The sequence below is a fragment of the Protopterus annectens genome, chromosome 3.part0 (genome assembly GCF_019279795.1).
Source record: "Protopterus annectens isolate FY-2018-M chromosome 3.part0, PAN1.0, whole genome shotgun sequence".
NCBI classification, from domain to species: domain Eukaryota; kingdom Metazoa; phylum Chordata; order Ceratodontiformes; family Protopteridae; genus Protopterus; species Protopterus annectens.
Genome location: NC_056731.1, coordinates 76,569,060 through 76,589,651, shown reverse-complemented (window position 1 = coordinate 76,589,651; position 20,592 = coordinate 76,569,060).

Genomic DNA, 20,592 nt, shown 5'->3' with positions numbered 1-20,592 from the left:
TATATAAATAAGTGTATGAGTTTGAGTAAAGAATTCTAATCATATCTGAAAAAATTATAGGTATATTAAAATGTGATAGCGTAGAGAACAGAAAGTCCCAATTTACTCTGTCGAATGCTTTCGATGCATCTAACGTCAGGGCATATAGCGGATTTTTCTCTTTTTTTGTGAACTGTATAAGAGAGTCCAATGTTAGTGTGTTATCCCATGTATGTCTATTGGACATAAACCCAGCTTGGTCCGGTGATAGTATATATGGTAATACCTGTTTGAGTCTGTTAGCTAAAATAGCTGAGAATATTTTGATGTCAACATTTATAAGCGAAATAGGTCTGTAGTTATGCGGGTCTGTTTTTTCTTTGTTATTTTTTAGTAATAGAATTGTTTTTGAATTATTCCAATGTATGTCAGTGATTCCATTTTTTATAATGAAATTAAAGACTTCTAGAAGGATAGGGGCAATTTTTGAACTAAAAGTTTTGAAAAAATTAGTAGTGAAGCCATCCGGGCCAGGAGATTTGCCTATTTTAAGTTTACTGATGGTGTTTTGAATCTCTTGAATATTAAGTGGAGCTGATAAAAAGGCTGCTTGATCCGGATCAAGAGGTGGAAAGGTGATGGAATTGAGAAATGTTTCCATATGTGGATTAGAGGAATTGAACTTATTCTTGCTGTATATATCCGTATAAATGTCATGAAATAGCTGAATTATCTCAGAGTCTGATTTGTATATTACCCCTTTGTATTGAAGGATAGAGATTGTAGGAGCGCCCTTATTGTTTTTGAGTATTCTAGAAAGGGTTCTAGAGGGGATTTGTGCCCATTCAGAGTAAGTTGCAATTTGTTTTTGTTCTTGCAGTGAGTAGTTATGTAGATGTAGCTCGAGTAGTTCTTTATGTGTTGTATTAATCAATTTCTCTAACTTAGGGTCAGGGTGAGTTTTAAGTTCTCTTTCTAAGGAAGCTAATTTAAGAACTAGACATGTTTCCTTTTCTTTATTAAGCTTGTTAAAGAAAGAGGCTTTACTGATCAGGTATCCTCTTAATTCAGCCTTGCAAGCAGCCCATTGTATATCTAGCGCAATTTGAGATTTTTCAAAGTTAGCATATAATTCAGACAGTGAGTTATTGATTCTAATTATAATCTCCTTGTACTTTAGTAGATTATTGTTAAAGGACCAATTCAAATGAGGAGACGTGATAGATGTGAATATAAACATAAGGGATATTTTAGCATGGTCAGATAATAGCCTAGGCTCACATCTTAAAGTGTTCTTAAACTTGAAGAAAAATTTAGAAACTAAAAAGAAATCTAAACGTGACCATGATTTATGGCAATTGGAATAAAAAGTGTATATGCTGTCCTTAGATGAGTCAGTACTGAAGACAATAGTATCCATGAGATTAAAGTCAGACATTAATTCCTCAAGGGCTATGGAAGCTTGAAAATTATATGAGGGGGAGTTACTGGTGCGATCTAATCTGGGATTTATCACTGCATTCCAATCCCCTCCAATTATAAAAAGGTGGTTTTGAAATGAGCTAAGGATGTTATAAATTTCTAAGATGAAAATATGTTGTTGAGTACATGGACTATATATGTTCAAAAATAAAACTGGTTTAGTAGAGTCAGGTAGTATAGATGTAAAATAACACCACCTGCCATTTTTGTCAGATTTGCAGTCATTTATAGCACCCTGGAATTGTTTCTTAATTATAATGGCTACTCCCTTAGAATTTGAGCTATCACCACCTGCTATTATAGTCCTAATCCATTTTCTGTTGGATATTTTTTCCCACCCCTCTTTTGGTAAGTGCATCTCCTGTAGGAAGCAAATACTGGCTTGAGATTTGAAAATAAGGTGTAGTAGTAGATTCTTTTTTACAGCATGTTGTAGACCTTTAATGTTCCAACAATCTAGAGACCAACTACTGAATTCCCTAAATTTAGTTGGATATAATGAGGTAATATAAGAATGAGAAATTCCCTAATTTAGTTAGATATATTGAGGTAATATAAGAATGAGAAATTGTTATTATAACTGTATATAGTAAAGTTTGTTTAAGGGGAGTTACCTTTGGGCTTAAAAGAAAGAAAAGGGCACAATACATCATTGACACTGTCTTTACAAAAGGATTAGCAATGCAGGAATAGGTAGCCCACAACTTCTTCTGACTAACCCCAGTACCTAACCACCCATACTCCTTGTATGAAGAAGTAAATAAACACACAAACATAAACCAAAACATTTCTATACATATGTACACATTATAACTCTTCCAATAGAGCAACAACCTAGAGTACTTGCAAAAACACCTACTGAGCTTCCGTATTTAGATATAGTTTAAATACAGTTTAGATATCTTGTGGCATGTTTCTATAATAAATTAGAACAGTAGACATTGTAAATGCATCTACATGCCAATTCAAAGGTATACGCTCTTGGGAGTCCAACACTAAACAAAAATTTAAAGTAGCTAGTTCACTATATGTATTTAAGTATAATTTTAGATAGTGGTGCATGTAAGTTAATAAGTTTCTACTTTATTCGAATATCTTTTAACTTAACAATTATAAAGAATATAAACAACCTTTATCTGAAACACAGATTTATGTATGGTATAATTGCACCAACCCTCCACCTGCCTATGTTAACATCAAATCACAACAGCCATTACGTAAAAAAACGATTAATTAAGCATGTTAAACAATCCAACTAATAACCCTCTCTTTTACTATTAGGCTACCTGACACGTGAGCCCGTATGGTTACATGAGATAAAGCAAATGCCATCATACTTTAGAGCCTTGCACTCTTAAAAAGTTTAACTTACATTCCTTGAATTTAGTAATCATCGCTAAGACTATTCTACAGCTAGCAATGTAACCTGATATGTACTAATTAAGACATAATGTAGTGGTTGCCTTATGGTGCAACACTGTTTGCAACACCTCAACAGCATTAAACAACAGGCTACAGTACTCGGATATTAAAAAAAAAGAAATAGCCAATACTACTGATGAGCTATTAGAAAAAGATAGCTTAACAGTATTGGCTAGGGTTAATGAGCAGGTAGTGTACAGTCAAGATATGTGCCCTACTGAATAGACATTTAAACAAGGCAAAATATAAGTGAGATTATTTACATAGTTTATGGTATATGACTAACATCCCTATAGCAGTTAAAGTTGCAAGAGTCAGTGTTAGACATCTAAGAAATGTCCTACTTTGAATAGATTACAGATTTAATAAACCAATTTAATAGACAGAACTAGGGTTTTTGTACAAATCAATATGAGTTTTGATTAGTGAAGTCTGAGCAATAACCACACACATCGCTTAATTAGCGACAGTCCCCACATCAACATAGTCGAAAGAACTGGTTGTCGGAACAAATATTAAGCAAGATATTAATCTATTATGTCCTTTAATGGGTATGTCCTTGACGTACAAACATCTTCCAAGCGTATAGGCAGTTATTTGCGTAAGGCACATAGGCAGTTACCTGTTTCTGAACTGAAGACACCATCTGGATGCAGCGCCTGAACGAACTTCGTATTTTGGATTATCTGTTTAAGCATGAGGAATCCAGGCTCTGCTCCTAAAAAGATTATGATCAGAGCGCGAAATACCAAAAAAAAAGACAGTCGCAGTTTACCTAGAGAGTAGTGCTCTTCCTGTAGCACGGGTACTATGCGTCGTTAATAATGTCCAGAGGATATTGCATTAGTAGCATAGTGTTCCAGCCTATTGGGACCCTCTTGAAAACAACAAGTGGAAGAAACTGTTCCTCCTGACACGAGATCGGTACTTACATCTAAACAGGCCATTAGGATTTTTATTTAACACCAGGTAAATGCATATTTTGATAAGGAGAATTGGCATTCATATTTTTGATACGGGTTTTTGGTAAAAAACATTAAACGCAAACAAACAGCTCTATATACTTCTTTGGTGATAGAGTCGCTGACAGTAAAATATTTTCAGGAGGCTGGGACTTTGTTAAAAGCCTTGATAAAGGCTGCTTTAGCTTCATTTTGTGTGTTAACTGAATATCTCACCTCATTATTGTAGAAGATCAGATTGTTGGGATAGCGCATTTGAAACCGGATGTTTCTTTGGACTAGATCTGCACAAAACGGGGCTAGCTTTTGTTTGTTTTCTTTAATGGTTAAGGGTAGATCTTGTGAAAAGGAGATTTTGTGATTGTTCCACATAAAAGATTTATGTTTTTTTGCTACAGTTAATATTTTTTGCGTTACTTGATAGTTGAGTAATTTAACATAAACTTGACGAGGCACTGTGGTGTCCTGACGTCTACGAAGTGCACGGTGAGCTCTTTCAATGGTAATTTCAGGCTTCTCATCAACAAGTTGTAGTAGTGATTCAAAAATTTGTTTTGCAGTAATAATTAAGCTTTGATTGTCATAACTCTCCGGAATGCCTCTAATCAGAATATTGTTTCTCCGACTTCTTGCCTCTAAATCTGTTATTTTCATTTGTAATTCTGCTATGACTGATGATTTAGCACCAAGATCTTCAGTGAGAGTTTGAATTTGAAGCTCATTTGACTGTGTTTTTTGTTCAAGTGTGCCCACTCTTTCAGCAATCTGTGTGACAGATTTTCCAATGGTTGAGAGCTGTTCCGAGAAGTTCTGAATAGCTGTGTGTATGGGTTGTAAGGCCTGTTTTAATTCATCCATGTGGAAGCCAGGATCTTCATTAGTGCTGGTAATATTTTTGTTAAGTTCCATCTGTTGTTTATTAGTTTTTTGCCTTTTTGAAAGATTCTCTTTTTCTGGTGAAAAAATTGCTGAAGACTTAACTTTAGTTGTCTGTATCTCCATTGTAGTAGGTTCATTTGAAGATTTTTGCTGTCTGGCCATGTGGTCTTCGGAATGCTGTAGCTGAGATTAGGCCTTCTAGATCACAGTGAGTATGAAACTTTGAGAACAGATATAAAATATGCGTTTGATTTGACCTCTTTTTGATAGCTGAAGTTACTGGATGGTTTGATTTTATGGTGATGTAAAGATTTCCTTTGTTCCTATGAACGTCCCAAAGCTTTTGAGATGTATAAATCTAAGGTAAAAATAGATGAAGTAGGGAGCTCAGATTAGATGCAGTTCACCAGGCGACCACCATTTTGGAATCCAGCCAATTCTAGCCATTCTAGTTGTTTAAGGTTTTGGCAGTGATGGGTATGAAATGCGGAAGCAGTAGCAAATCTAGCTATATTATTATATGAGGTTGATAGTTTTTTCAGATTGCTTTTGGAAAGGTTAGAATAAATGGGAGAGGCATAGAGAAGGGTGGATATAAGGTGTGTTTGGGCAATAGTGGTCCTAGCTGAGGGAGTAAGAAAGGGTTTAAGCCTGTATAGGGAGCCAAGTTTTCTATTTACAGATGTAATAGTCAAATTAATGTGTGAGTCAAAGTTAAGATTATTGTCAATTGTTACACCTAAAAGTTTGGTGGTTGTGTCTGGTGCTATTATAGTTCAATTTTTGGATGTAACTGTGAAATAGATAGGGGAAGACTTTTGTGTAGGAGTAAACAATAATAACTTAGTTGTTTTAGGGTTGAGGAGGAGACAGCAGTTGTGGAACCAATTTTCAACTAAGGTAAAAACTTTCTGGGTATTGGTTTGCAGTTTGGTAGTGGAGTCAGCGGCACAAATTAATGTTGAGTCATCAGCATATTGTAAGCATGGTGGGTAGGGGAAGGAAAGCACTCAGATCATTAATAAAAATGGAAAAAAGGAGAGGTCCCACGATTGATCCTTGTGGGACTCCCAGGGTGATGGGGAGCTGAGGGGATAAGCTATTTTCCCAGAGAACTGCTTGTTGTTTATTCTCTAGGTAGGATTTGAACCATTTGAGTGCTTGAGAATATAGTGACAGTGATTTAAGTATATCTAACATTAACTGATGGTTAACCATGTCAAAGGCTTTGGAAAGGTCTAAGAAGAGTGCTGAGGAAAGTAGGTGGTTGTTGTTACGATTCTTATTAATGCAGTCAGTAAAGGTTAAGAGTGCAGTTGTGGTGCTATGAAAAGGCCTGAACCATGCTGGCAGTCAGCTAGTTGGTTATTTTGGAGGAGATGATCAAGTAATTGCCGATGGATACATTTCTCCATAATTTTTGCTAACGGAAAGAGAAGGGCTATGGGATGGAAATTTGATAGATTTTTTGAGTTACCTCCCTTATGCAGTGGGATAATATGAGAGACTTTCCAGAGGGCTGGGATAGTACCTTCTGTAATGGTTCTGTTTATTAGAATAGAAATAGGATAGGCAAGTGCTTCAGCTGCAATCTTTAAATATTCAGCAGGAATGGCATCTGCTGAAGGAGTACATGGTTTGAGCTTACGAAGTAGGGAAAGGATAAAAGATGTTGGAACTGGCTGGAGCTGTAATACGGGTGATTTATTGATAAGAGAGAGTGGGTCAGCAGTGTTAGTATGTGAAAAGGTCTTTGCTAACGATTGCACTGTTTCTAAAAAGAATTTGTTAAAAGTGTCAGCAATTTGGTTGGGTGAATTATGAGTAAAATTAGAAGGGGTGGGAGTTTTAACATGTCCAGGATAGAGTAGTTTATTTATGCCTGACCAGAATTTTTGAGGGGTTTGATTTTGGGTTTGTTGAAATTTTAGGTAATAGTTTTTTTGTCAAGGAGAATTCATTTTTTGTCAAATTCCTAAGTTGCCTAAAGTTTTGATGGTCATTTGGGTTTTTGGCAGTTCTCCATTTGTCCCAGATTTTATTTCTCAGCAGTATTTTCTGCCTGGCATCTTTTGAGATCCAGGGAGTAGGTTTGTTCCTAGTTCTGACCCTGCAGGAGGGGGCATGGTGGTCTAGAATTTGCAAGAATGTCTTATTAAAGTAAGAGACGGCTTCATCAAGAGGCAGATATTTTAGGGTTGACCAGTTACAGGCTTTGAGCTCAGCTTGCTAGCTAACTAGGTCTAGATTTTTCTTGCTATGAGTTCTTCTATAGGTTAATGTGTTGGAGATAAAGGTTTTTTCTCTAGTAATAAAGGTGAGTGAGTGGCCACTAATATCATCAAGAAGTACATTTGTTTTGTAAGTAAGGGGATTACTGTTCCCTAATATCCAGTCTAAGATGCTTTGTTTGTTGCTAGATTTATGGGTTCTTGTGGGGGAGGAGATGGTTTGATGGAAGCCATAAAGGTTTATATGAGTGGTAGGTTTAGGAGAAGTACAACAATTCCAATCAATGTTAAAATCACCTAGCAGTATGGTTTCTTGTGGGAGGGATGTAGAAAGCCAGCTAAGGGTGTTTTCAAAAGTGTTAATGTTATTACCTGGGGGGATATAGGAGCAAATAATGTACAAGGCTTTGTTAGAATTTATCTGGAGCTTAGAGATCAAACTTTTGGCATTGCTGGGCGTGGGAGGTTATATATCTTGTGAGGTAACTTGTAAGTTAGATTTATACAATATTGACACCCCCACCACCTTTCTTGAATGGGCGGTCTAGTCTCAGGATGTTGTAACCAGGTGGAATTATATCATTATCCTTAGTTACTGTTGTTTATACTCCGTATATTGAGGTGGGCTATAGAGAGTGAGTTAGGTATAGTAGTGGGAGTATGAAATGTAGTAGGAAGGACTGATTGGTAATCTAGGATGGTATTACTTGGTCCTGGGTTAGGATGTATGTCACCATGTAGTAATAAATACAGTTGAGGATTATGCAGACATTTGGTGAGATAACATAAAATAGCGTAAGGCTTTCTGGTTTGAAAATATTTAATGTGTGTGAGTCTGTGAAAATGTGGTAGAAGGTATGAAGATGAGGAGGTTATATTACTCTGGGGTAGGGAGGTTAGAGTAGAGAGAGGAGTTGTTTGTCTTGGTGGGTGTTGAAAATTGGTAAAGCTTAGGTGTTCATATGAAGTAAGGATAAGGGAGACAAGTAAAGTATTAAGAATTAATAAATAGAGGAATGAGTTAGAGTTTCTTGGTAAGCTGAAGATAAGTATAGTAAGTGGACGTGTAAAGATGTAGCAGAGAGAAAAGGAGTATAAGGAACAAGGAATGGAAAAGTGTGGGGTGATTTGTAGAAAAAAATGTATGTGGGACCTATTAAGTACTTAGGAGGTGGGATGTAGTAAGTAATTAGGGGTAAGCAATGTGTATAATGAGGTGGAGTAAGGTATTCAATGATGAGTGAAGGGGCGTGGTTAAGGAAGTATAAGGTTGAGAGTAGTAGGGTGGGTGGGATATGGGGGTAGGGTAGGGGAGCGTAGTGAGCCTGCAGGGTGAAGGGAGTGGGTAGAAACAGGTAAAGTAGCAGCTAGATGAGAAATCAATCAGCAGTACTGGCTACTGAAGGAAAGACAGATAGGGCAGGAGTGGGTAGTAACAACAAAGAGTGAGTCTAGAAAAGGTAGATTTAGACAGCAATAAATTAGAAAAGGGTGAAATAAGAGAAATAAGCCCATGTCTGGGCCTTTTGAGATATTAAGGTAAGTAGCTGGAAAAAATACAATGGGTACAACAGGCTGTATAGGCAGGGATAAGGGTGCCATCTAGTTTACACAGTATTATAATGCAGGTAAGTAAGAGAGCAGGTTGGAGTGTAACAGGAGGAGGATTGAAAGCTAGTAAGAAGAGGTTCAACAAAGGATAGGGGGTGAGTTGGTTATAGGGTAGAAAGGAGGGATAGTAGATGCTGCTTGCTGTCCTAGCTCAGAGCGTGCATTAGTACCCATGGGGCAGAGCGTACAATGGAAGAAAGTATTTCAGGCAGGTTTTAGGGAACAACATACTTTTGTTTCCTTGAGTAAGAGAGCAGGGAAAATAGGGCTATGAGCTGGAAGCTGCTGATAATTGCAGAGGGTCCTTTACCATCAGATAACTAGGTTCCAAGAGACTGGTGCAGGGATAGCACAGTAGAGCAGGGTACTCAAATTAAAAAAGAGAGACAAAAGCTGTGAAGAGATATATGGGTTATCATTTGGCAAGGAAGGGGTGGTAAAAATCCACAAAACATTCATGCAAACAGTAAACTAAGGATGGCAAATAGGCATTCCCTCACTTTAGGTAGTAGCATAAGAGAGCACATTTTCAAAACAACCATGCTATAAACTCCGTACTTGTAATAGGATGCAGTTTGTTGACTAGTTTACACAGAACATCCACAGGGACAATAAAATAAAGTTAGCAAAACATCATTCCCACATCCTTAATGGCAATGATAGAAGACACATTTAAGAGAACAGTGTTATAAACCCTATACTATAAATGGACACAGTTTGATGTTTCAGTGTGACTGCAATCCCTACCTTAGGTTTAAGATATGTTTCACTTTGAAATAGTACAGAAAACATAGGTTGCAGTCTAAAAAAGAAACCTAGTACAGCTACCTAGACTTGCCAATGGTTAATAATATACAATACCTGTCCCAACAAACTAAAAGGTATTAAAAATACTTAAGAAATCTATTATCTTAATAAACAACTGTGTAACTTATCAACAAACTGATTGTGACTAGATCTAGAGATGTTGTTGTTGTCCCCCTTTACAAAGCTCTCATTATGTCAATCATTTTATATAATGCCCACTTGGGCATGTATCTTTCCATCCCCATGCAACAATTGAAATACCTTCAGAGATACCTTACTAAAAAGATACAAGTCCTAAACAATAGGCCTTGCATGGACCACCTCAAAGATTTATAACTATACTCAATATCCTACAGAGTGCTTAGAGGTGACATGTCTGGCATACAAAGCATCCTCCAACATAATACAGATGGACCTACTGAACATCAGCAAGTCAAATGGCATCAGAAATACTCAGTCCTGGTATCTAAACTGAATGTTGTGGAGAGATGGATATATATCACAGAGGCTACCACTGTTCCGGAACAGACTATCCATAAAAATAAAGCAAAGCTCATCCATCCATATTCAAATGCAACTTGGATCTAAGGATGGGTAATAGAAAATGTACTCCAGAATTTCCACTCATGCCACTAATGGATAGAGGAGGTTCCTAAATGCTGCATCCATTACATGGCCCCTTCAAATTATCTATGGTATAATCACAGTTGTTCTTACTACGGATAATATACAATTATCAGCCATGGGGATAGCTAAGACCAATCAGACAATGTTAATTCAAGCACCAAAAGGGAATTGGCTAATCTTAAAATGTCCTCCAAGTGAACCTATGTTGTGATAGCAAATAGTTATAAAAAAATGTCCCTTTTTAGTTCACAAATGCCCCTGTCACCCTCCGCTCCAGTCTTTAACAGCTTCTGGCACCTATGCAGCAAAACATTCACTTATGTCAGGAAATTAAAGAATAATGTTCAACAATGCACTGAACTCATCTGTAATAATGATATCTCACATTCTGCTCCCATGGATGTAGTTAATATCTTACCAGACAAACTTAATTCTAAATTTACCCCACCTACACAAATTGGTGTTGTCATCTCCATAAAAAATAGTGTTCTCTCTTATCATCTGGAACAAATTTTAGAACCCTTATCAAAAGCTATAAAATAGTGTATCCATTACAACAGGCAAATTACTAAGTTGCATTATCTGAGCCTCTGCTTAAGTTGTTCAACTTGTACTTATTCATAGAAACCATATACCTGAAACACTTATCTCATGCACTTCTACTACAGGAGGTTTAAGGCATCACACAGTGAAAACTCTAGCTGGCTGTTTTTTTTTTTTTTGTTTTCCTTTTTGTAGTTTTTTATTAATTGGTTTGTCTTTGTGACCTTTTTACTCTTTGATTTGGATATTAGTTGGGATATTTTGCAGACACCTTAATGGTTATGGGCATCAGTTGGCTTTAAAGAACCTCTGCTTCTAAAGCATAGCCAAACAAACTACTTATGCTGTGTTGATGAAGTCATAAGAAGGACAAAATGTGCGTGACCATAGTTAGAGGGGTTTTGCTTTACTGACCTGAATGTATCAATAAAGACTTAAAAATATAAAGTTAAAAGTTGTGGACATTCAGAAGCCATGAAGATGAAATACTTGATGTTCTTAATGGGTCATTTGCTTATATCCCATGGGCTTCAACAACAGAAGGTATAAGGTATCACACAGTGAAAACTACAGCTTGGCTATGTTGTTGTTGTTGTTGTTGTGTCTTTTGGCTTTTCCCGGTTAGAGGTCGCCACAGTGGAACTCCGGTCCACTAATGATTGGCAGTAGATTTTTTACATGCCGAATTGTCAGCCCTGATGCACAACCTTCAATGAAGGTACGCCCATTCATGCATGTCTCCCCACAGAAGATGCTCTAGCTGAGAATCGAACAGGACAACGTCTTACTGTGAGGCAACAACGCTACTGCAGCACCACCACCGCAGTATGAAATGGAAACAGCTGATCTGCTGTGGTGACCCCTAGCGGGAGCAGCCAAAAGAAGAAGAAGAATATATATATATATATATATATATATATATATATATATATATATATATCAAGAGAGAGCGATAGAGAGAGACATACATGTATGTATGTGTGTGTGTGTGTGTGTGTGTGTGTGTGTGTGTGTATATATATATATATATATATATATATATATATATATATATATATATATATATATATTTACTAATTAATTTGAATGTGTGACCTTTTTACTCTTTGGTTTGGAGCATTATATATAAGCTATGGGACATGCCTTGTCTCATAAACCTTGCAGTCTTCTTTGAAGACATTACAGTAGTTGTGGAGATTGAATGTAAAAATATATTTAATGGGATACCATAGGAATAGATGATGGGCCTTCTCCTGTGTGGCATTTATTTAACAGATATCCATCTAATATTACAGAAGTTTGATTGGCGAAAATCGCTTATGTCCACACGCTGGGCACTATTATCCACTGAACAATTGATGATAAACAGCAAGGACTAGAATATACATACACCTACTCTACTAAATGCAAAGGGCAATGTAATAACATTTAGCAAAAAAGCAGATCCCCCTTTATGTTATGAATAGTGGCTTTCTTCTGAGAAGTATGGCCATAAGAGACCAGTAGTACTTATGTGGACAACTGTTTCACCATAGACGAAAAAAAAATGTTTTTATCCATCCCTGTTAATTCCCAAGGGAATATTTTCAACATCTGAAGAAGTCACCCTCTTGCTGTGCTCTTCCCTTGCTAGACTCATCATTGAATACAACACCCCTTTTTGTATGTACAAATCAAAGGAAATCATTAAACTGTAAACTCCCCAAAGACTTCCAAGCAATAAAACTAAAGGGCTTAAATCCTACAACTATCTCAGAAGATTAAAATGACTTTTCTTATATTCAGTAGTCTAACAGGTGCTCCGTGGTGACCTGTGTCTTACTTTATGAGCCATGAAGGACCCTATCCTATTTGACTTCCTATTTTCCAGCAAAACCAGTGGGTCTGCTGACACTCTCATTAAGACATAAATCTACACCAACAAATCACCAAGTCTGCTGATAGGACATATTCTTAACTGCAAATATTTCCAGTCTATTGCATAAGTTGCCATTACTGGACAAGCAAAGTAGTACTTTGGCTACCTTTAAGGCTAGTCCCTATAGGAGAGAGAAGGTACATATCTACACAAGGAAACATAATAAATCATTGTGACAACTGTTTGCTACTTACATTTGGTGGAGAAATAATTCAGAAACAATAATCAAAAATATATTTGCTAGTGACCCCTTGTGATACTAAGTACTGAATCATATGAAATATAATGATGTATTATTTGGGTAATAGCTTAAATATCGATAAATCAGCAGTTGCCATTAGCACAGTAACTCTTTGGGAATTACATGTAACATAAGGGAATAACATGTAACATAAGGGAATAACATGTAACATAAGGGAGTTACATGTAACATAAGGGAATTACATGTAACATAAGGGAATAACATGTAACATAAGGGAGTTACATGTAACATAAGGGAATTACATGTAACATAAGGGAATAACATGTAACATAAGGGAATTACATGTAACATAAGGGAATAACATGTAACATAAGGGAGTTACATGTAACATAAGGGAATAACATGTAACATAAGGGAATAACATGTAACATAAGGGAGTTACATGTAACATAAGGGAATAACATGTAACATAAGGGAATAACATGTAACATAAGGGAGTTACATGTAACATAAGGGAATAACATGTAACATAAGGGAATAACATGTAACATAAGGGAGTTGCATGTAACATAAGGGAATAACATGTAACATAATGCTTCCTTTCTTTTCATTCGTCTTATTGAAAAACATCAGTGTTTTTTCAATGAGCTGCAAAGTGTACAACCTCTGAAGTTCATGCATATATTAAAAAGATGCAAGCTTGTGGTATTACCAGAACCAGCTGTGCTATCTGCTCTGGATCCCACTGTGCTGCTAACAATATAAAACCAGAGGTCCATTCATATGAGTACCTAGAACCAACAAGCATCTGTCCAGTCATGTGTTTCTCAAGTACTCTATTTTCAAGCAGTTTGAAACCTGAAATGTAGATTTACATGTAGATCATGTTCTTGATCCTATAACAAAACTAGTTATATATTTTAAAGTTAGGAAATCATTTTTTATTGCAACATGGACGTTTAAGAGCATAGACTATGGGGATGCTTGACAACCTTTTAGATTTATACTATTTGTTTAAAAATCAGAACAGTAAATTTCAAAGTTCTTTTTATATTAGGAAAACAATAAATGTAAGCAAAAATTGCTTTGCTCTCTAACTTAGCTTCGTAAGTCATCAAATATTAATATGAAAAAATGTATTGTGTTTTTGGTTATTTTAACAGGCTGTAATTTCTTACACTAGAAATGTGTGGCCTGCACAAAATGGGCCACCGTGAAGATCAAACAAAAAGTTAGGAAAACTAATCATTTTTGGCATTACGTACTGAGAGGCTTTGAATTTGATATACCTTGTGAATTTGTTTTGAGTTGCACACTTAAAATCAGACGCATCTGGGATTTCGACTGCCTCAAATGAGTTTTGTCTTCTACTATTTGAACAGAAGGCAAGAGAAATGAGAAGGAAAACAAATCTGTGTGAAAACTCTTTCATGTCCATCTTCAAAAAACTATTAATGGGCAATAAGAAAAGAAGTTCTTTATTAGGTTCTTACTTATTCAATAACAGATGGACCAGATGGTGCCACCATATACATCAAAAGATAGCAACAGATTAATATCAGAAAACTTTTTTTTGAAAGCATCTGCTATTCTTTTTTCCTGCCAAACTATTTTATGGTAGTTTGTTGAAGGGAACAACACATCTAAAGTCTAGCAAATCTGCATTTGTTATTTTATATATGAACAAATTATGTCTGTTCAATTTGATTTAATTGATAAGTGTATATATATATATATATATATATATATATATATATATATATATATATATATATATATATATATATATATATATATATATATATATATATATCTATATACACACAAAACGTCCATCTTACTCTGTCTCTTTTGCTGACAAAAACGTGTTAATGAATTATTATACTGATGTTGGAGTTTTCAATATTTATAAATCTGATACATATTTAAAATTCAGATATTAAAAGTAATTCTTACATGCCGATAGAATTATTATAGAGTTGTTTCAATGTATATACATTTAGTTGTTACGTGGAAGTACAAATGTTACAAATTTTTCATCTACATTTTTACACCTAGGGGTTTGTCATATGATGCAGTATTTTCAATAGCTCAGGTCAGAAAAATGCAAACATTAATTATTCACAGTAGGTCCTTTTTTGTGGGGGGATATTTAATTTCCTCCTTTTCACATTGTATTATCTACTTTTTATTTAGTATGGAAAATGTATTCTGTTCACAGAATAAGTGAAATAAAATATTTTCCATTATTTTTCAATAATGCTTCAACAAACATTTTGACATTTCAAGTCATTCGTTCACTGGTATGTCATATAACAACACATCATATGGTTACTGTCATCTTTGAATCCCTTAACAATAATGGATTCACAGATGGCAGTAAATTCATTAACAATAATTCAGAATATATTGTCCACTTCTTAACTGTGGTACCTGCAAATACCATGCCTTGAGCTTAACAGTATACTAACAACAGTGCTGCCCATTTACCTTTGATTACAATATTAATTTCAAGTTTTGCATAACTAGACTCTCATTGCCTTGCATAAAGGAAATAAATGGTGAGCTGTATAGAATAGGTTCATGGGAAAGAACCAGGCTACCTGCCCTTGCAGATCATTTTAAGCTGAGCCAGTTTCCCTTTTTGTGCTCAAATAATATATTACATTTAATTATAGACGGGCTTTACCCATCCCATGGTCAATAACTATATTTTACCACTAATATAAATAACTGGGATCATACTATAGATACTTTGAGGGGACCAATTCATTTAATAAAGCATTTAAGAGCTGCCTCTATCCATTATGGTGTCATTCTAAGGGGATCCAATGTCTGTCTGCTTGGGATGACATGCTCGACAAGCCACGCTGCTTCGCAAGGGATGGCTTGCACCTGTCATCCCTGGGCTTCCGGATATTGGCCAAGGCTCTTGCCACCCCCATAGTGCCTTTTTTAGGCAAGGCTCAAATGACAAACCTACCTCCCTAGAAAACACAAGTGGAAAAAAAATAAGGGTAATGCTGCCAGAAGTCTAAACCTCAAGATGCACGCCCTCGAAGCCCTCCTCAGTATGGAGAACATTGATGTCTGTGCAGTGACTGAAACCTGGTTCAAGGCTCCTGAGAGCACCCCAGCACTATCAGGTTTTACCTCATATCATGCTTTCCGGCCCCAAAACTTGGACCGAACCACAAAAGGAGGGGGAGTATCCATATTCATCAAAGATACCCACACCTCCAGGTTAGTGGCAACGTACGAAGCATCGGAGACCATCCAGGTGCAACTAACCATAGGCAAAACTGCCTTACAATTTGTAGCATGCTACAGACCAACCTTGCAAACTCAGGAACCCCACACAGCCTTCCTGAAGACACTGGAGAGTATGAATGTCTCTCCAAATACCATTATATTGGGAGACTTCAACTATCCAAACATAGACTGGGAACATTACTCAAGCCCAAACACCCTAGCCCAAAGGTTCCTAGAATTCATAAACTCAAATGCAATGGAACAACTAGTCACCATTCCCACAAGAGGAGACAATATACTAGACCTGATCATCACAAACATGGGGACAAAATGCTCCACACCGGAAGTATATCCCTCATTGGTAAGATCAGACCATAAATTAATCTCACTGGAAATCCACATCCCGCCCCCACCCCCTGCACAAAAGCCACAGTGAAGAACTTCTCAAAAGCCAACTTCACACTTCTTAAGACTGAAGTGGTATCCTTCAAGGTCTCTGGGCCAGTGGAAACCACAACCCACACTGCTGAATCCTTTACAAATGCCATCTATGGGCACCTTCAAGAATGCATGGATCATGCAATCCCAAATAAAACCAAGACCCATTCCCCCAAAGGCAGGCACCCAGTCTGGTGGACCCCAGCCATAAACAAACTTTACAACAGAAGGAGGAAGCTACTACATGACAGAGCAAAATCCCTAAATGGGAAGGCATCTCTGATCAGTACTAGCAAAAAACTACGATCACTCATAAAATCATCCAAGGCCAGCTTTGAGAGAAAAATCGCAAAAGACACAAAAGACATTCACAAGGCCTTCTTTAGCTATGTTAGAAACCTGGGTGGAAACTCCCAGATATGCTCAGAGTTAGTCCAAAATGACACAAAATACACTGAACCCACTGACATTGCCAACATTCTGTCAGACAGGTTCAGTGCAAATTTCTCCAACCCCCCCCCCAAAAGGAGAAATAACTATCCCAGCAGAGTGTAGCCTCCCTAACATCTCAGATGCCCAGGTGAGAGCCGCCCTCTCTAAAGCTAAAAACACAGCATCAATGGGACTGGACAGTGTCCCGGGCTGTGTGCTACATGAACTCCAAGAGGAACTAAACCCAAACATAATGCTGCTGTTTAATCTTAGCCTTACTACAGGATACGTACCCAAAGAGTCGCGTACGGCAACAGTGGTCCCACTTCACAAAGGCGGTGCTTCTATGGACCCTGGTAATTACCACCCCATAAGCTTGACGAGCCTGGTCTGCAAAGCTCTGGAGAGGATCATTATGGAACTCATAAACAAAGACATTGGGGACCTACAGACATTGGATCCTACCCAATTTAGCTTTGTCAAGGGCAGATCCTGCCTTTTGAACTTTGTCGACATTTTTGAAACCATCACTAAGGCCATTGATGAGGGTAAGGCAGTTCACACAGCCTACCTTGACCTTGCAAAAGCCTTTGACACAATACCCCACTCGGGCATCATAGACAAACTCACCAGCTTAAATGTAAACCCATATGTCACGAGATGGGTTGCAAACTGGCTCAAGGGCAGAACCCACAGGGTCAGAGTTGCTGGAGCTATGTCAGACTCTAAGCCAGTCACAAGCGGTGTCCCACAGGGCTCAGTCCTGGGACCCCTCTTGTTCGGCATTTATTTTTCCGAGGTACAGGCAAACATAGGAGGATTGTGGCTGACAAAGTCCGCAGATGACTGCAAACTGGGCACCATAATTGATACTCCAGCGGACACAAACATCCTTCAGAGAGGCCTCATAGAAATGGATAATTGGTGCCAGAGCCATGGCCTTAAGCTGAATGCCAAAAAATGTATAGTCATACCCTTTGGGAAAAACAAGGTACCCACAAATTGCCACATAGGTGGTAATCCATTAAGTATGGAAGAGGTAATCTGGGACCTAGGGACCCAGGTTGACAGTAACCTCTCATTTGACACTCACATTGCCAAAGTGGTTAGGAAGACCTTCTATACTGCTCACCTTATCATGAAGGGTTTCACATCTAGATCAATAGAGGTCATTGTGCCCCTGTACTCTTCTCTTATTAGGCCAATGATTGAGTACAATGCCCCATTTGGGATGTATCTTACCCGACACCTGCAGCAGTTGGAAAGACCCCAAAAGTTCCTCACCAAGAGGATAAAGGGTCTTAAACATATGTCATATGCTGCCCGACTGAAAAAACTCCAGCTCTATTCAGTCACATACCGCCTACTCAGAGGTGACCTGTGCCTAACGTACAAGGCCATGTCCAATCCTGAATTAATGGACATGCTCCACCTCAGAAAATCCAAATTCATCAGAGCCATGAGAGCAAGAGAGTTAAACCTCAACACAGAAATAAATAGGACGTGCTGGAGGGACAGATTCATAACCCAGAGGCTCCCTACAATCTGGAACCGAATCCCAATCCATGTTAGGCAGAGCCCCTCACTAACTCTATTCAAGAGAAGTCTTGACAAGTGGATGGGAGATCGTAGGTTTACCCCGGAGGTCATCTCTGTGTCACTACTAGACAGAGGCACAGTAAACTAAACCCTAAATGGGCGTAGTATTCTCATCCTAAGGGGTGGTGAAAGCCACACACTCTCTGGCTAGGCTTATAAATGCCCTATGGCAGATAGCCTAGTACGAACCTATGAACCTATTAGTAGTACAGGGGGAAATCGTGAGGGAAATTTACTGCTTCCCATACATAGATTTAAGTCTCACTTGAAAATGGACATGGGTGAATTTTGTTTTATGTGGATGGGTAGTCCATCCCAAAGTAGCGGATACCTCTGTGAGATATACTTGTCCCACCAAACCACTCTGCTGATGTTGCAGAGAGGGTATAGATTCCTAGACCAAGTATTTCATATGCCATTTGACTTCCTGATATGCAGCAAATCCATCAATAATGGGTCTGAGGATGCTTTGTATGCCAGAAATACCTCTTAGCAGTCTGTAGATACCAAGTATAGTGACGGGGCTTTAAGACAGTCCATGTAGGACATGTTGTTTAGGCCTTGTAAGGTATCTTTGGGTGGATCCAGTCATTCAAGTGTCTGGACAGCTACATACCAAAGGGGGCATTATATTCAACAAATGGCCTCATGAGGTTGGAGTAAAGGGTGAGGGGTCAATGACAGCCCTAGATCTAGACGCAATCTATTTATTTATAAGCTGAGCAGTACAGAATGACATTCTTATGACAATAGATACACATTTGTCAAATGTTAGACTACTGTCCACATAAGTTTCCAAATCCCAAACAACTAGGCCAGTTGTTATAGGATTATTGTCATTGTGGCAGTTCCCTGGGGTAGATGACTTCCCAAAGCAGACAATAATGCATTTTTTGGCATTCAGTCCATGATTTTGGCACCAGTTATTTATTTAAGACAAACCTTCCTGCAGGATGGCTAAGTCATTTGGGGAGTCAATGATTTTTCATAGGTTGCAGTCATCAGCAAAGTTAGTCAGCCAGAGCCCTTTGGTATTGGTTTTTACTTCTGAAAAGTAGATGCCAAGCAGGACAGGTTCCAGCACACACCCCTGGGACTCCACTGGTAGCTGGTCTCCTTATGGAGGCAACTTTCCCTATTTTGACTACCTGTGAGCCAGTTGGTAATCAAGCAGGTGGCATAGGGGTTATTCCCAGTTTATTTAGCTTTTTTACTATACCTGAGTGGTGAACTGTGCCAAAAGCTTTAGCCAGGTTGATGAATGTGATATGTACCATTTTGTCTTCATCCACTGCTTTGATGACCTTTCAAAAAAGTCAACCAGGTTGAGTAAGCATGACCTGCTCTTGACATATCCAAAATTAGAGGGGTCCAGTAGTTGAGATTCCCTATGTCCTGATCAATTTATTCCATGATAAATCTTTTCATGGTTTTGCATACGAGGCTGGTCAGACTTATGGGTCTGTAATTGCTGTAACTGCCTGGGTCTGTGGAAGGTCCCCCCTTATGCAAGGGAATGATAGTAGCTGTTCTCCATTTGCTTGGTACAAAACCCTTATGGAGGCTGAGATTGAACAGTGTTGTTAGAGGGGTGGTTAAATCATACTTCATGCCATTTAAGGTGCATCCAAAGATATTCTCAAGACCTATAGGTGAAGTATTTTTAGTATTTGATAACATGTGTGATAGTGGGAGGCAAGCCAGTTTCAGGTATATTTTAAGGGACAGATGGAGGGGAGAAAAGGGTGAAGTTAGAGATAAATTTAGCAGCCAATAGTATTTATATCCCCCTGATTTACTAATCTTCCATGCAGGACTAGTCTAGACCTGCACAGAAGCGGCTGCTTAGGAGCAGGACGGCAGCACTCCATGCATAGTAATGAAGGCATGCTGCCCGAGCCCACAGGCTTATACAGAGCATGTACGAGTGCAGGGGGTGTGTCTGAGAGCAGGGCCCTCAGAATAAACACACCCCTGCAATGTTGAACAGCAGAAAGTAGAAATAATTGAGCTGTACCGCTCATAGGTGTCCACATATCCCAACCAAAAATCCCCCATGTGTACAACAGCAACAGGACATAAAAATCAAAAGAAGAAACCCCCGTATTGGTGTCTCAAGCTCTGAGAGTACAGCTACCCGTAGGTGTGCAGGTGTGCCCATTGCATAGCTATGGTGTAAGCAGCCTAAAAGGCTGAAGAGTATAACAA